This window comes from Podarcis vaucheri (genome assembly GCF_965113315.1).
Source record: "Podarcis vaucheri genome assembly, chromosome: 7".
Taxonomy (NCBI): domain Eukaryota; kingdom Metazoa; phylum Chordata; class Lepidosauria; order Squamata; family Lacertidae; genus Podarcis; species Podarcis vaucheri.
The window spans coordinates 9,719,696-9,736,877 of record NC_138765.1 but is presented as its reverse complement, the minus strand read 5'-3'; the positions used below and the strand labels follow the sequence as shown (position 1 = coordinate 9,736,877).

The following is a 17,182-nucleotide window of genomic DNA, read 5'->3' as shown; positions in this document are numbered from 1 at the left end:
CAGAGTATAAAGTTTAATATTTTCTACCTGTTTTCTTATTCATTGTAACAGTGGGATGAATTGGTTTGCAATCTATAAAAAACTATTTTTACTAAGATGGTTTTCCCACATCTGTTTGTAACACCGAATAAGCACGTTAAGAATTTGTACCGTACAGGTTGTATATATCAAGATGCCAATTAAGATGCAGCTGCACACACCCCAAGCTCTAAGGCTCGTTCGTTATCACTCTGTACTCAACTCTTTTCACTGTGCTTTACAACTTAAGAGTGCAAGACTGTATAACATCTATTCATTTTAACCAGTCTTATTTCAAATAATGCCCTATATAGAACTCTAAAGCTATGCTCTTTCTCTCTGTGATTTATAAGCAATGCACACAGATTTTTTTCCTCATCTACAGATTTACCTTGCCCCACTGCAGTTCAATGGACTATAAGAACAAGGTCTTTCTTCTGCTGCTTTCTGTATTAAGAAAAATTAAGCAAGCAGAGGTTATCAACTCAAACACATCCATCACTAGCAAAGGGAAATCCTAGTTTCCCCATCAATATTCAAGCTGCAAGAGAAAATGTAAAGACCTTATTCTGGCATCATTATTCAAATAGATTATTATTAACGTCAAATAATTTTTTAAGGGAGCAGACTTCAAACATATAAGAATTAGACAAATAATGTGAGACACTCTATAGCTTGTTTGAGCACTGCCAAAGCCCTATCACCGTGGTATCAGAACACTCTGAAGCATCTAACAGCTCACATAGTTGAAGACTTGGACAGTAGCCAAACCACCTCCCTAACTGGGTCATTAAATCCAACTAAAGGGGGGGAGGAATTCAAGCTCTATCTCAGGTCATCACAGCCTGCCTTCCCTACTCCCAGGGATGTGTTCAGTGGACAAAGATATTCTCAAAAGAGAAAGGTAAAGCTATTGTTAAAAATAATGGTTTAAGGCTTCTGCAATTATAACTAGGCAGCTAAAAGCCAGAATTTAGCCTCCAAAACTACAGCTAAAGAAAAAGGGGCCATCAACTGAGGAACATTACCATCACAAACCCCAGTGAAATTAATAGGTGCTTCATGCGTATAGCTCTCACTTCTGTTCCATTTCAGAGGAATTCAAAATCAAACCATTTACAGGAGACAGTGAACCAAAGTTTAAAACTACTAACAGAGTTAGTAGTAAAAGTCTGATGTTCTCCAGCAGTCAAGATTTCTGTAGTGCAAGTGGGCAAGCACCAATGAATGTCACTCCCTATATTTAATTTAACATTTATCAGAGTTGAAGTATGTGAAAAAAGATAGCAAAATTATTATTATTTAAAAAAAAAAATATTCAGTGATCCCAATTTCAAAGTTCATATATAGGTTACTCATACCAAGTTACTTGTAGTAGTCAAAATACTGGCTGGACATATTTTCCTATACTGGTGTGTTTAATTATTTAAGTAATTAGCATACCTCCGTTCAGCCGAAGATCATAGTGGTTCACAACATAAAAATGAAAAATGAGAACACAAAATACATAATAAAACAAAAACAAACCAATAACCCCCTTCCACAAATACATTTAAAATATAATAGATATTTATTTATATTTATATCTGAAACCTTCCTACTCTAGTGGCTTATTGGTTAGCCTCTCTACATGCACATTGTAATGCACTCCCTACCATGCAACCACGCTAAATTTGAATAAGCTGACAATGTCACGGTCTAAGGAGTATATCAAATGCTTCTGAAATGTAAAAAAAAGGGGGGGAATACAGAGCTGTGTTATCAGCCCATGTAAACGTATTAGAAGCTTTGTAGGGTTCAATGCTATAGATGAATATACCCTATAGTGGACCTGATCTGTGATCCTCTCTGAATTTCATATAAACCTCCTTTTATGCAAATACTCAAGCAAAACCATAGTGGGTGATCGGTTTCACACCCGCTCACCCCACATTCCCTTGCTGCCCACTGATGCTTATGAAGGACCAAACCACAAGAGATGTACACCACTAAACCAGAGTGTAACATACGGTGTTGTTTAGTCGTTTAGTCGTGTCCGACTCTTCGTGACCCCATGGACCAGAGCACGCCAGGCACTTCTGTCCTCCACTGCCTCCCGCAGTTTGATCAAACTCATGCTGGTAGCTTCGAGAGCACTATCCAGCCATCTCATTCTCTGTCGTCCCCTTCTCCTTGTGCCCTCCATCTTTCCCAACATCAGGGTCTTTTCCAGGGAGTCCTCTCTTCTCATGAGGTGGCCAAAGTATTGGAGCCACTGGGACCTAAATCCTATGGGGCTAGTAAGGCCCTATTTCAAACCTTACACCCAATATGAGATCAAATAAGGCAACTTATGAGGGGGCAAGCTAGACTGATTCTGATCCTCCAACATACGTTCACTCTGGCATCTGTATATGTAACCTCTGCCTGTGTGGGTCCTAATGGGCTTAAGCAGAGTAAAACTTAAGAGGCAAAAGACCCTCTAAGTCCAAAGAAATATCAAGGTGCTGGACACTTCAGAGCAGCTTCTTTGCAAAAAGCTTTAGTCCCAAAGGGATGGGACAACCACAGCAAATGGCAAATGTATAATTTGCAGCTTACACAAGATAAGAGTCCAAAAATATTATTCGGCTCAACTGCAGAACAAACTTCCATTCCCTCCTTCTAGCTCCCCACTACTGGGCTGAACCAACCCATTTGTAAGGATTACACATACAGCTAGTATGAACTAGCAACTGATCAGCTAAGAACAGCACGAGTAAATGCCATTCTAAACCAAAACCTCTTGGGATAATAAAGGCAAAATCTTCAAAAACTTATTAGCCCCTTTTAGGAGATGGAAGAGTATGAGTAATGAATACTTTTCTTTTGCGAGAATTTAACCAATTTAAAGGGCTGCTCACTAAACAACTATGATTTTAAAAATAAATAACAAGAGGGGGAAATCCAAACTTAAATGAGATACTGCACTCAAGTAAGTCAACAGAAAATACAAAGTGGCAGAATTGTTTGTTACAGTATACAAAAAAAAAGACTCAGAAAGACAGATTGAAACGTAACAACATTAAGATCATCCACGGATACTTTATTTTCCTCAAGATTTGTCAAGTCCCATATATCCTTTTTCCCCTTATTTACGTAAAAGCACATTACAACTACCAGAGGTAGGAAATAGGAACACTGCAACTTGGCAAGCTGCCTTATACAGAACCAGATACATCTAGTATTGTCTACACTGACTGGCAGTGCCCTCTCCAAGGATGTGTGCTCTTTGCACACCTTCTGTGTGCAAAGCAGATGCTCTATCGATGAGAAACAGCCCTCTCCCAAAAAGGAAACGTGCAAATACGTTTTTGTACAAGTTCATTCTAAACCATCGGCCTTAATGAGACCAGGATACAAGAGCACCCACATGAGGTTACCTGGCATTTCTCCCTATCTACCCACAGTGCAAGACAGCCAAATCATTGGACAGGCATAAATTAGGTTGACTCTGGTACAGCAAGAAAGATACCCATTACTGCACAGGAGACAAGAGTGACGGCCAGTTCCTGTCTCCTGCTGACAACCTCTGAGCCCACACACACTACATCAGTGTTTCCCAACCGGTGTTCCGCGGCACACGAGTGTGCCGTGAGACGTTGCCTCGTGTGCCGCGAGATGCCTGGAGGGAGGCGAGCGAGTCGGGCGGCGGCGAGGAGAGGCCGCGCCTCCTGCTGCTGCCTGGCGCTCCTCCTCGCAGCCGGCAGCGCTGCCTGGGCGCCTCCGCGCGACTCTGCCTCGCTGGGTTTGGTCTCCCAGCAGAGACGGGGCACACGCGCACCTCCCTCCCTCCCTCAGCCTGCGCGGAGGGAGAGCCAGAGAGAGGCATCGCTCCTGCGCGGCGGGAGAGGGAGCAGCCGGAGCGATGCCCCAAACGAAGGCATGGGACCGGAGGGGAAATCCTCTCCGAGGAGGATTGAGCGCAGCTGAGAGAAGCCTTTCGAGGAGCTGCCGTGTCCCCTGGAAACCCCCTTCCCAGCTCTGCCTGCCTGCCTGCCCAAAGCTTGGAGGTTCCCCGGCAAGGGGGAGGAAAAAAACTTTCACTTTTGTGCGTCCCTCCCGGCGTGACGCTGCGCGCTGACGTCACGGGGCGGGGCTTTAATGGTGGTGTGCCGCGAGATTTTTTTTCAGTACACAGGTGTGCCGTTGCCCAAAAACGTTTGGGAAACACTGCACTACATTACTGAGTGTATTTCAAACAGTCGAACACAGACCCTGGGATAGAGGAAAAAGGCAAGAATATACCAAAGCCCTAACCAGTATCCCATACTATCGAATGCATAATGTTCATAGTCCTGCTCAGAGAAGCTCTGCCCAGTCTGCACCCAAAACAGGTAGTACCCATCACACAGCATGGATGTGACCACGTCAAATACTGGAGAAAATTGGGAAAGAATCCACTTTCTTTCAGTATTGTACAAAGCCCCAAAAACTGTTTCTAACAGAGGCATAATATCGAAGAATGAAGTTACAGTGGTACCTCAGGTTACATACGCTTCAGGTTACATACGCTTCAGGTTACAGACTCCGCTAACCCAGAAATAGTGCTTCAGGTTAAGAACTTTGCTTCAGGATGAGAACAGAAATCATGCTCCAGCGGCAGCAAGAGGCCCCATTAGCTAAAGTGGCGCTTCAGGTTAAGAACATTTTCAGGTTAAGAACAGACCTCCAGAACAAATTAAGTACTTAACCTGAGGTGCCACTGTATTGAACTGCTTACTGCTTACCCCAACTTTAGCAAAAAGTCTTTTATGGGAATCTGTGTCCCTAAACTTGGAATGTCCCCGAGGTTCAAGGCAGCCTTGTATCATAAGAACATGATGATATCCAATTCAGGGAACAGGATTCCATCCATGTCCTATACTAGGGGAGGAGAATCCTTTTCAGCCCCAGGGCTACAATGCTTCATGGGCAAACTTCCAGGGGCTGCATGCCAGGGTGGGCTGAGCCAGAGGCAACAGAGGCTGGAGCAATGAACATGACTCTTACCTTTGTACAGTAGGCTACATGTGCAAGCCAGAAGTTTCTACACACCCCTATCTCTCCATCTAGACAAGCAAGAGACATTATCATAGTTCAAGGGCACATTCCAGCGAGGCGAAAGTACTCAAGGAGGGGGCACAGCAGAGCTAGCAAGGACTGCAGCCAAGGGAGAGAGAGAGCATGTAAAGAGGCTTGGAGAGCAATATTTGGACCCTGGGCCTGACGCTCACTGCTCTGTCCTAAACAAAAGAAGAAGAAAAAAACTCCTTTGCTTTCATTTAAGAAACTGGCAAGGAATGAAAGCTTAATTCTGTAAGTGTGCCTGCTACATTGCATAGGAAAAAATAAAACACCATAGCTGCGATGGACAAAAGTAAATTTTCTTTATTTTGTCAGGTATGATATACAAAACTAGAATATTATAGGCAGGGACTGTAAATGTTACTTCACCTGTTAAAGTTTACCTTTTTTAGAATGTCACATCATCAAAACCTCTATTCACTACCACGCCCATTTCAAATATGAATAAAAGAAAATGTGTAATGATTTGGTGGGAAGAAGAGGATTAGTAGGGGGAGAAATCCAAGCTGTTCTACAATAACATTAGTAGTATTGTTTACATAGTGTCCCCAATATAAAATAATAAATAAAGAAACTTGTAAGCCACCCTATACCCGTAGATCTCAAGGTGGATCACAACATAAAAACACAATATAGAAAACACAAAATACATAATAAAGATAAAAACAACCCACTAATCCCCCTTCGCACAACACATTTTAAAAGAGCATTGGATTAAGATTACCAGATGTCCCCGTTTCCCGGGGACAGGCCCCGGATTTACAAATCAGTCCCCATACAAAATCCTATCATTCCTATTTAAGTTGAAAAGTGTCCCCGGATTCACTGAAAAAAATGTGGTAACCTTACATTAGATATCAACCAGCCAAAGGCCCTGTTAAAGGTGTATAATAAAGGCACCAGCCAAACCTCCCTGGGGACAGCATTCCACAAACAGAGAGCCACTGCAGAAAAGGTCCATTCTTGTGTTCCCCTCCTCCTGTGCAAGATCTCAAACTACAGAAGGAATGAAACAATTGCCAGGAGCTTTCAGGTGCATTCCTTGCACACCGGCATCTGTCATCCTAAACCTTTTTGCTCACATAGACATAGGCATAACACTGCTGTCATGTCAGGGTAATGTTTTCTGTGCCTGGCACAGGTGTTGCTACATACCACTCCAATCTCATGGTGCTGGCACAGTGTAATCTTTTAGATCTTACCTGGACATGAGCTGGAGTAGAGGAGAGATCTATCCACAGCTAATAACTATGGGATCAACACAGAACCTTTATGTTCAGAAACAGTATCACATGATGGGGACAAGCAACAAAACAACACTGCTGTTAGAGTTTCTAGAGGAATCTAGCTAGCTGCTCTTGGAAACAAAATGCTAGACTAGATGAACCTTTTGATCTGATCCAGCAAAGAAGCTATTCTTATTAAACAGATGGTCTTTGAAAAACACATGCAGACAGAACAATGGGGCATACTCATTTTTCCATGTTTTTGGTGACAACACAAATGCCTTCTATATAAAATTTATCAAATTGTTTATTTATGTTGTTTTGTTTGCATTGCCTGTTGGTCAGAGGATTCAAAAAAATAATCAATAGGTTTCAACCCATTAAAACTATTACAACAGCAGCATCGCATTGCCAATAAATAACTGTTGATGAGAAGCATATGCTTGCATCATGCCTTATCAGTTTATAGTGACAATTATCACCAAGGCATTTAGAGAACTCCTACCTGGCTACTATAAGCGTCATTATCTAGAAATATCTGCACTTGGGCAGTATGTTCAGCATTGTGGGGGCGGTGGGAGGTATTTTAGCTGCTTGCAACTGAAAAATATACACTTTCCTTCAGTCTAAAACTATACTGTTGCCCAGGCTCAGGCCATGAAGAAATCATGCTATACAGCAACCATTTGGTATGCACATTTGCTCAGGAAACAAATGACTAGAAAGCTAGAAGCTTGATTTAAATCAACTATTTAAATCACCTTGATTGACCCTCCTACCTATTTCTAGATGTCAATGACTGTACTCATAGAAACATGAAATGCCCTATGACATGTCTTACTCTATTCTACATTAATTGAAGGCTCAGGCCATGAAGAAATCATGCTATACAGCTAATATCTTGATGGCTCCCTTCTAACTGCTTCAATTCACATCCTTCAGCATTTTCACCACCACATTTCCAGATTGCTCGCTACACACCAATGAGGGCTAGAAACCACAGTAATAAAAATGCCCCTTAACCTAGTTGAAAATTATATGTGAATGTAATAAAAATTTATTAAATTATATATTCATGGGCTCTAATCCTGGTGAAGTTAGTCATGGCTAATGTGAGTCTAATAACCTTCAATAGAACTTTACTTCAGTGCAACTGTGGACAACACTCAACTATTACCCTTTATCAGACCAATAAGTGCATTCAAGTGCTATGCTATGGCTTAGGATGACAAAACATGAACAAATCAGGGCAAGCTTCAGGCTCACGTGCTCCCTTACATGCCTCCACTGCCAAAGCTAGTAAGAGAACAGAAGCTTCTGTCTCAATATGTTTTGTCATGTTGTCCGGTGGTTAATACCAACTATGGTTTCAAACCAACCAACTTCAAATCCTATTTGACTCGTTTAAATTAACCATAGCTAAGATTAACAGGAGGGACGCGGGTGGCGCTGTGGGCTAAAGCCTCAGCGCCTAGGGCTTGCCGATCGAAAGGTCGGCGGTTCGAATCCCCGTGGCGGGGTGCGCTCCCGCTGCTCGGTCCCAGCGCCTGCCCACCTAGCAGTTCGAAAGCACCCCCGGGGGCAAGTAGATAAATAGGTACCGCTTACCAGCGGGAAGGTAAACGGCGTTCCGTGTGCGGCTCTGGCTCGCCAGAGCAGCGATGTCACGCTGGCCACGTGACCCGGAAGTGTCCCCGGACAGCGCTGGCCCCCGGCCAATAGATGTGAGATGGGCGCACAAACCCCACAGTCTGTCAAGACTGGCCCGTTCGGGCAGGGGTACCTTTACCTTTACCTTTAAGATTAACAGGGTCACAACAAGAGCTGTGTTTAATCAAAAGCAGAACCAAAAAGCTTCTGAATTCATCTTTCTAGGTGAAGAGGACAAAAGGGGAATGCACAAGCAAAAATCTCATATAGACTTCTTCCTGTACTGTTGGCATCTGTCCGTCTCAAGAGACAATGGAGTGCACCTCTGCGGGGGGAGTCAAACTGCTGTGTTAGCATCACCGAAGCAACCTCTCCAGGGCTCAAGCCTAGGCAATGTGTATGGAGCTCCTGGGGTGCCCAGATGACAAGACCCCCCCCCCGGCCTCACTGACATAGTCCAAAAGAAAGCAGAGCAATACTGGCACCAGCTTGGCTGCGGGAGTTGCTAGAAGGAGGCGTACAGTGCACCATCTGATCATCTTAGGGACTCCACTCTGGATTTGTGTAGGGTTTATTCCTTAGCCTATTCTCTTGAAGATGTCCTGCAAAGCAGTGGATGTTTAGGATCAGAGTTTTCCTTCTGCTAGATGGCCTACCTGTCCAGGTTGATGGGATACCTGTCCCATCTACCCTTCAGTTCCCTCTATGCATCTGCAGAAGCTAAAGAATTGGTGGTCCCTGGTTTAAATGATACAGCAACCATTTGGTATGCACATTTGCTCAGGAAACAAATGACTTGGAAAGCTAGAAGCTTGATTTAAATCAACTATTTAAATCACCTTGATTGATCCTCCTACCTATTTCTAGATGTCAATGACTGTACTCATACAAACATGAAATGCCCTATGACATGTCTTACTCTATTCTACATTAATTCAAGTTAGTCCAAAATTGCTATCACTTCCATAATTATTTTTTCTCTCATATGTGTCCCTCTAAAATGAAATGAATGACACACCTCTCCAAAAAGAATAAAAAACTTTCTTAAGGTGTGAGGAAATTCTGGCCCTCACTTGTTGCATCAGCCCCAGTTAGTCTTATTTTTATGTTCCTTAAAACCACTGTTCTGTTTCATCTGATAAGATACATAAATAATAAAAAAATTAATCCTGACCTTGGCAAGTGGTCTTTCTAAGCAATCAATAAAGTTTTGCTTTCAGACCCTATCCAAAAGTTCAAAATGACTCATCATTTGAACTATCCAAAAGTTCAAAATGACTCACTACACTGGGACAGGAACCTCTGGCCCATGAGCCCAATTTGGTCCATAAGGTCATTTCCCCCAAACCTTGCATGGGTGGACTTTAAAAAGGGGGGAGGTGTCTGCTTGTTTTCCATAAGCATGCAATGAAAACAAGTGGGCCCAGTTTTTTTACTCATCACTTCACGATGTTGCAGTCCTTGCCAGAGCCAAGGTCTGCTTTTGACACCAGCACTAACAAGACTACTCCATTGCACAGCAATGACGAAGTGGGTGCTTTTTTCCCCACACAGTCCCTCCTTCCCATAGCTAAGACACAGAGCAGGGACTCACTTAAAGTAGGAGCCCTTTGCAGCATTTTCTCCCACACTTTCAAAGATTGCACCAGACCAGTGTGGGAGAAACTGCTGCAAAGAACTCTCAGATTCGCCCCCCCCCCCCATCCTTGGACAGGAATATAGGGAATGCAAGGGATTTTGACAGATGGGTGGGGCAACCTGGCTGCCAATCATGTGTTGTCACAATAACGGTTTGTGATTGCCAGGTGGATTGCCCTGCACATCTGTCAAAATTGGCTCACAGAAGGGCCGAAAAGGTTCAGCACCCCTGCACCAAACCACAGTCTGCACAAGCCAGAATGAGCTGCAGCATGTCTCATGCACTCACTATTCTCTGGCTGTGTGGCTAGGAAGAACTTGGAAGCTTTTGTTTAACCATGATTTGTTGTGTCATCTACAGCAACAAATTGTGGTTAACATTATCTATGGTTAATTTTAAAGCAAGAAGCGAACTAAGCCACAGTTACTGAAGCAGGATTATTTAAACTAGCCACACTCAAGATTAACCTCAGTTCCAGGTCTGGACAACATGGCAAATTGTGATTAATAACAAGCAGAAACAAGACCTTCCAAACTCTTCCTTTCAGGGTGAAAGGGAAGCTGAGTGCATGACCCTGAGATTTCTTGCAGCTCAGTCTGGCTTTTCTGGCTTGTGCTAAGCTATGGTTTTGTGTGATGTGTTAAAGAAGTGTTTACATATAAGGTTTAGTCAGCAAACCTCTTAAGAAGACTGCAACAGTTCAGATCTAACACCAAACCAGGGTCTGGTACTATGTAAACTAGGCCTGCGGCGTGCTCTGGTCCATGGGGTCACGAAGAGTCAGACATGACTAAACGACTAAACAACAACAAAACTAGGCCTGAACTCTGGTGCTCCCCTCATGCAATCTGATTTTCTTTCTCATTGACATTCTAGCACAAGTCATAGTTTGCCTGGCTTACAGGTAACAGTAAACTATGGCTTCCACTAAATCAGAAGGGAGAAACATCAGAATGCATGAGAGAAGAATGTGTGTGAGCACAGAGCTTGCTCACACAGTGCCAAACAAAAAACCCTACAAGGGTAGAGGCAGCACTGTTCACCATGGTTCAAAATATTTAGAAAAAGCAATGCTAAACCTTTTGGTCAGACTACTAACCAGCCAATTAGTGACCATGGCAAGGTGCCTTTTTTGAAATAAATAATCAACCACTTGATTGTAAAAAGCCTCAAAAAGATACAAGAAGTAAATCAAGAAAAATTTACAACCTTACTTTAAAACATACAAATGTTAAAATACAAAAACATTACCTCAACTTCCTAAGCATCTGGGTAGGCTTGTCTAAATAAGAATGTCTTTAGCAGGCAACAAAAAGAGTACAGTGAAGGCATCTGCTTTATCTCAATAGGCAGGGAGATCCAAGCTGTGGGTGCTGTCACACTAAACCACTGAGTGCTTACAAATGTGGAATGGGTATTATGTGGCACCTGTAGTAGTGCCAATTCCATTTCTGTTATGTGTACTTAAAATACACGCCCCAATCCCTAATACTTCCTAAATGTGTCCCCACATACTGAGCAAGTTGTATATCTCTAATCTAATTCCACAGTATAAAAATATACACATGGCTTTAAGTGGCAGCAATTTTTAATCACTTGAAGGAACTATACTAATGCAAGCAGTTCAATTTGTTTTTTAACCACAAAGACAAGAGGAAAAGTTTGAGAGTTATCTGTCTGCACACAATGACTATGCTATGTCAGAATTAGAAAGGGAGCTGCAATCAAGAGGTTTTTTTGATAAGCGTATAGGAAAGGAATTCAATCAGAACAAAAGGAAAGGTGGGAAGACTGGGAAAAGCAGGATATTTCAGGCAATCACATTAAAATGACTCAAGAGGATACTTAATACTGAAAATACCTCATCATCCTTCAAAATAAGAACCTAATAGTGGAATTACAGAGATTTCAAAAATATATCTGCTGTTATAAAGGTGCAAATAGCTGGTTCTTTAGCTAAAAATACTAAATCAACAGGAATAGAAACAGACCAATGTGCTACTTTGTTCCTGAGACACAGCAATTCAACTATTCATTCAGTTGTTATTTGAGGACAAGGTCAAAAATTACTATAAGAAACACTGAGCACTGAATGCATTTTAAAAACATTCTTAAGCTATATAGTCCTAAAACATGATTAATGGTAACATAAGCAAAACAACTGCACTTGCTTCCAAGTAAACATTTAAAGGTTTAGGTGCCAGGATGGATCAATTCTCTCTCCTTTAAACATACATTCTTCTATCTGAACTAGGCTCAAGGAGATGCAGTTGCATTACATGAGAATATCAGATCTTTTACAAGACAAATGTCAATTTACCAATACTCCTGGGCTTTCAAGCACAGAATCCTAGGCTATTCTTATACAAAGAATAGTTGAAATATTACTATTTATTCCCTTGGCTCAACACATCCTAGCACCCCAGTTTTACCTACTCAAGTGGTAAGAGTAAGAAAAAATGCTTAACCTTTGCAGAACACGTACCTTCTTTGAGACAAAAGAACCTCAGCAACAGGCATACACTCAGAACTATCACAGAAAATGTTACCTCCAAGGATTCTTGAAGTCATAAATATAAGAACAAAAGCAGATGCAAATATATCATTGGCTTTGAATTTCCTCCTTCATTGTCAGCTCTCAGCATGGAACAAGAGCATCTCCAACAGCTCCTAGCAAAGCAGTTACATCGCTCGGGAGCATAGGGAAAATCAGCTCTCAGTGAAGCTGTCTACTCATTCTATTATATAAAATGCTCTCACAGAGGAACACACACTAACATTTCTCTCTAAGAATGTGAATAGTGGTAAGAAGCCAGGAACAAGGCTTCAGTCCACACTGGGGGGGGGGGGAGGCGGGGGGAGACTAGCTATTTACTGCCACATCCTGAAAATCTGCTACTGGCAATATTTTCAGACCTCACTAAAAGAACAAACTTGAATGCTTGAGACCAGAACTCTCTGCAACTGAACACTCAGATGCAGATGAATCTAAAAGCCCTTTCAGGATCAAATTAATTTCCTACTGAATATAATTAACCAGCCTTACCAAAAAAAAAACCCTCCTCAGCTAATGGTATGCATAATCTGAGTCCTTGCTAAGATTTCTCCAGCACCATGTACAATTAAAACCTCATGGCTGTTCCACTGATCAAAATTATTTTGACTTGCATCACAAGGGAACATTTCTGCTTGTATCACCGACTGATTCACATGATTACTTATATGTGGATACTCATTTAAACAAGGGCTGAGTAGTAATTTTGAACTGAATGATCATTTGGAGAACTGCCTTTGCAAAACAATTCTAATGGTCAGACTATATGGGTGTCAATACTGGGGGTGTAGAAAGCTATAATTTGACACAGGGCCGGAATCAGAACTACAGCTACAAAAATATACTTCAAACTTCTCAAAACATCCAAGAGAACTTTTATTCAATTAGCTTTAGACCAACAACACTGTAAGCCCCAGTTTCCTGTCCTGTTATTAGAATTAATGGTTTAAGATATCTGATATAGCAGGCAGTCTTTACTAACTTCTAATTATCTGAACATGATCCAGTTCTCAAAAACAGAGTCATCCATATGGATAAAATGCTGACCTAGCTTTGAGTCTAGGGCTGAGTCCCTGCAATTTAATCAGTCACTAAAAGTAAAGAGATAACGTCTAGTAAACTGGGCACCCATCGCTTGCCTTTCAGCTGTGCACATTCTAACTTATTTCAGAACTGCCTGCATAAAAATATTATTTGGTGATGCCTCCAAACAGGGACAAGACGTAAGATGGAAAATATTGTACGGAAATAATCTGAGACATTCATGGTTTGGAAGTCTTCTGCTGTCTGATTATTAGGGAAGGTCAAAACCGGGGTAAGGTAAAGGAGTTCCACCATGACAATTCCCTATCCTGAAACGGGAGAAAGATGGTGTCCTAACATGTTATGTAGCTCATCACAAAGCTACAGAATAAATTTCTCCCAATAAAATAATTTAAAAAGAATTCTCAAGGGAAAAAAATCATTGCTTTCAACTAGCCAACCCCATCTTCAAGAAAGCACAAAGGTGAGGGGGTATCTGTGACTTTACCAGGAGGTTCAAGACTTCCAGACTATTAACTGTATTCTTACCAATAATTTTGATGTTTTGTTTTATATTTTTGTAAACCCCTTAGAGGTTGTCTTGCAGTCAAGTGGTACCAACATTTGCTTTATTATTATTTTTTTTTAAAGGCCTTGAGGTATCTCAATAACATGGAAGGAAAAGAGTCTGAAAAAATAAAGCAATGTTACGGAAGAGTTTCCCAGGAGTTTGCAATCTTTATAAGAAAATGTTCTCTCCTTTTTCTTTCCATCTTGAATGACTTTTAAGAAAAAAGTATTTTGATGGAGCCATATGCCCTCAACCAATGTTAGGCATAGTGAAAGGAAAAGGGTCCTTGTTTCTCAAGATACACCTTGTTCTACCTTCTTCTCCAGTATCACCAACCATCTTCAAGAGCTGAATTTAATTATCATCATCTTGATAAAGTCTTGCTAAAAAAACACACAGTTTCAACACACATTAACAAACTGGAAATTCCATTACCCTTCATAGGATTAAGTAATTAGGATGACTGCACATGTCAGAAATATGCCATTCCTCAGAAACCTGGGAGATGTCCCAGGAGAGCAACATGGACAAGAAAGAGAAACACTGAGACATATCCCAGAATCCTACCTATCAAAAATAACTAGAGAAGCTGGGGGCTGCTTTGAATGTTGCACTTTTTCTACACAAAAAGCACAGAGAAAGGGAAAAGAGAAGGGTGTGTGTGGAAACCAAGAATAGATGCCTATTTTCCCCCTACAAGACAAAAGACGGACTTTTGAAGTCCAGGGAGGAGATAATGCACACAATGAGAAGTCAAAATTATGCCCCATTTTTACTTACAGAGTTTGGAGGCATGCACAACAGGACAGCAGGCACCATTTCTCAGCCTCAGTAGTGCATTAAGGGAAAAGTCACTTTCCCCTTATGCCATCTTCTCAACTTATCCAAATGCCTTTAAAACCAGGAGAATCTCCACATCCCAAAGAACTGAGCTGAGGAAAGCTGATGGCACTTATTTATTCAGAAGTTTTCCTATCTGCCTAGGACAGGTTACAACAATATTACAGTAAGACAATATTAAAACAAAACAGGTCAATAACAAAAATCAAAATCAAATATACAGGTATGGTCCTGCAAATATCACACAAATCAAAACTGTAAGAGGCCAACATAAAGAGGAATGTCTTCAGCATACAGAAGAAGTTGAGGATGCTAGAAGCTTGGAATGGGGTTTTCAGAATATAGGGGGTGCCACGGAGTGTTCTCTACCATCCCCAATACTCCAGAGGGCAGCAGAACTGCCAAGAGAGCACCCTCTGCCAATCTTAATATCTGAGGATTATTAGGAAAGGAAGCAGTCTTTCAGATATTTGGGGCCTAAGACATTTAAGGCTTTCAAACACCAACATGAGCATCTTGAACTGGACCCAGAAAATATCTGGCAACCAGTGCAGTGGTTTCAAATCAGGGGTGATTTGAGTTCTAAATGGAACACAGGCGAGTATCCTGGCTGCTGTGCTTTGGACCAACTGAAGTTTCCAAGCTGTCTTCAAGGGCGGCCCCACAGTGTGCATGGCAATAATCTGGAGTTTATCAGAGCGTACAGTGCAGAAACAGCCATTTGCCACCCCAGCCATCCACCTCAGATCATGCTTCGAGGAGGCAGAACCACCCAACAGAAATCAGCAGAAAGACTACCACTGGTCCCTGTCCAACATTAACTCAGGGATGAAGATGCTGGCAAGAATTTCTCTTTGCGCCTCTCTTCCCTGAGCCTCATAGTTTTCCCCACCCCACCCCAGAAGGCAACACTAGGGCTTCCCTCCAGGCAAAACAGCAGAAATGTCTATCAGCCACTGGGGGTGGTCAAAGACAGAATAATACTTGTTTGCTGGTGTGACTGACTCCACCTTAGGTTTTATTCTAGGGGCACCCCATGTGCCCTTCCCCAAACTCAAGCTCCTTCCCCCTCCCCTTGCCACAATACCCCCCTTTTCAGCTCAGCCTGCGCTCCATCGCCAGGGCCCTCCGCATGCGTGCTTCTAACCCCCATCCCCGCCCCTCTGAACACTGGAGCAGTTTGTGGAAGGGACCCCCATCATCATCATCCCCCCCCCAGCCAGGGATGCAGGGAAGCATCTTTCCCCCTGCAAATACGCAGGTAGGGGCAGAGCCTCTTTATCCATGTCAAGTTTGCCAACCCCAAACTAAATGGCTGAGAAAGAGGGAGGGGGAATGGGGGGAGGAGATAGATGATGACTCTTGTATTATTCCTCCGCTACATACCTAAGGGGGGGAAAGAGATCTTTTCTGCCTTTTGGCTTCCCACTCACACCCCCCCGACCCTCCCCGAAATTCCGCTACCTCAGCGGGGGTGGGAGACATGTATTGGTGGGGGACGGAGCAGGAGGAGGAAGGGGCGTCTCTCATTCTCTCCCCCCCCCAACCTCCTCGCAGGCAAGGGTCTTTTCTTCGCACCGCACCCCTCCCCGCGCAATGTGTGCTTGTGCAGTGGGGAGGGAGGGGATTCCTCCATTTCCGAAAGAAAAGGGGGGAGGGAGAGAGAGAGAGAGAAAGGAGGGGAGGCTCTTTCTCCCCTCCCCCTCCCCCCCCCCATATTCCACGCCTGAGGTAAACTGCGGCGGTGGGGGGCGTGTGGGGGGGGGTTTCGCCCCTGCCCCCTCGGGATGAGGCAGGATCGGGGGAGGGGCGCCGCCTCCGCCGCCGCCTCATTGTTCGTTCCCCTCAGTGGGGACCGGGGCGGGGTGCGGAGGGCGGCGGGGAAGGCGAGGCAGGCGAGCGGGGTCTGGGCGGGGAGGCTCCCGGCGGAGGCACCTACCAGCTCGGCGGCGGCGGCAGCAGCAGCAGCGGGTCCTGGCCGGGCTCTCGGGGCGGGGCGGAGAAGGACCCGAGGCGGCAGCGGGAGGAGAAGGAGGCGGCGCCATGTTCCCCTCCTTCCTTCCTCTCTCCCTCTCCTTTCCTTCCTTCCTCCCTTCCTTTCCTTCCCCCGGCGCGGTGAGAGGAGGAGGAGGAGGAGGAGGGTATCGGTGGGTGGGGTGAAGCGAGGGAAGAAAAAGCGGCCTTGTAATGGCGGCGGCTGAGGCGGCTTCTTTTCCCCCTCACAAGGAGCAGTAGAGGCGGCGGCGGCGGCAGTGGCACCATCGACCGAGAGAGAGAGAGAGACCGGGCGCGAGACCGCCTGTGTGTGTGTGTTGCGCGTGCGCGCGCCGAGCCCAGCGAGCAAGCGGGGCGGGAGGGGAGGGGGAGACAGGAGGAGGAGGAGGAGAAGCTGCTGTTGCGGCTGGCGGCGTGCGTGCGCGCGCCGGCGGAGGGGAGAGAAGTGGGCGGGGCAGGCTGCGGCGCGAGAGGGGGAGTAGTGGGCGGGGCTCCGGAACCTCTATTCAGAGAGAGAGTGAGTGAGTGCGCGCGCGCGCATGCAGGCATGCGAGGCAGGTTTGCATGCACAGAAGCGATAC

The 17,182-nt window shown here is 44.0% G+C and overlaps 1 protein-coding gene across 1 annotated transcript in view; it reads right to left on the bottom strand.

The window, feature by feature from the left end:
- Nucleotides 1–16,923, bottom strand: part of ARHGAP35 (Rho GTPase activating protein 35) — an 83,548-nt gene extending 66,625 nt beyond the window's left edge. Inside the window, exon 1 of the mRNA XM_082230946.1 lies at nucleotides 16,546–16,923. The gene's annotated coding sequence lies outside the window, so the exon portion shown is untranslated. The remainder of the gene's footprint in view (nucleotides 1–16,545) is intronic.
- Nucleotides 16,924–17,182: the final 259 nt, after the last annotated feature.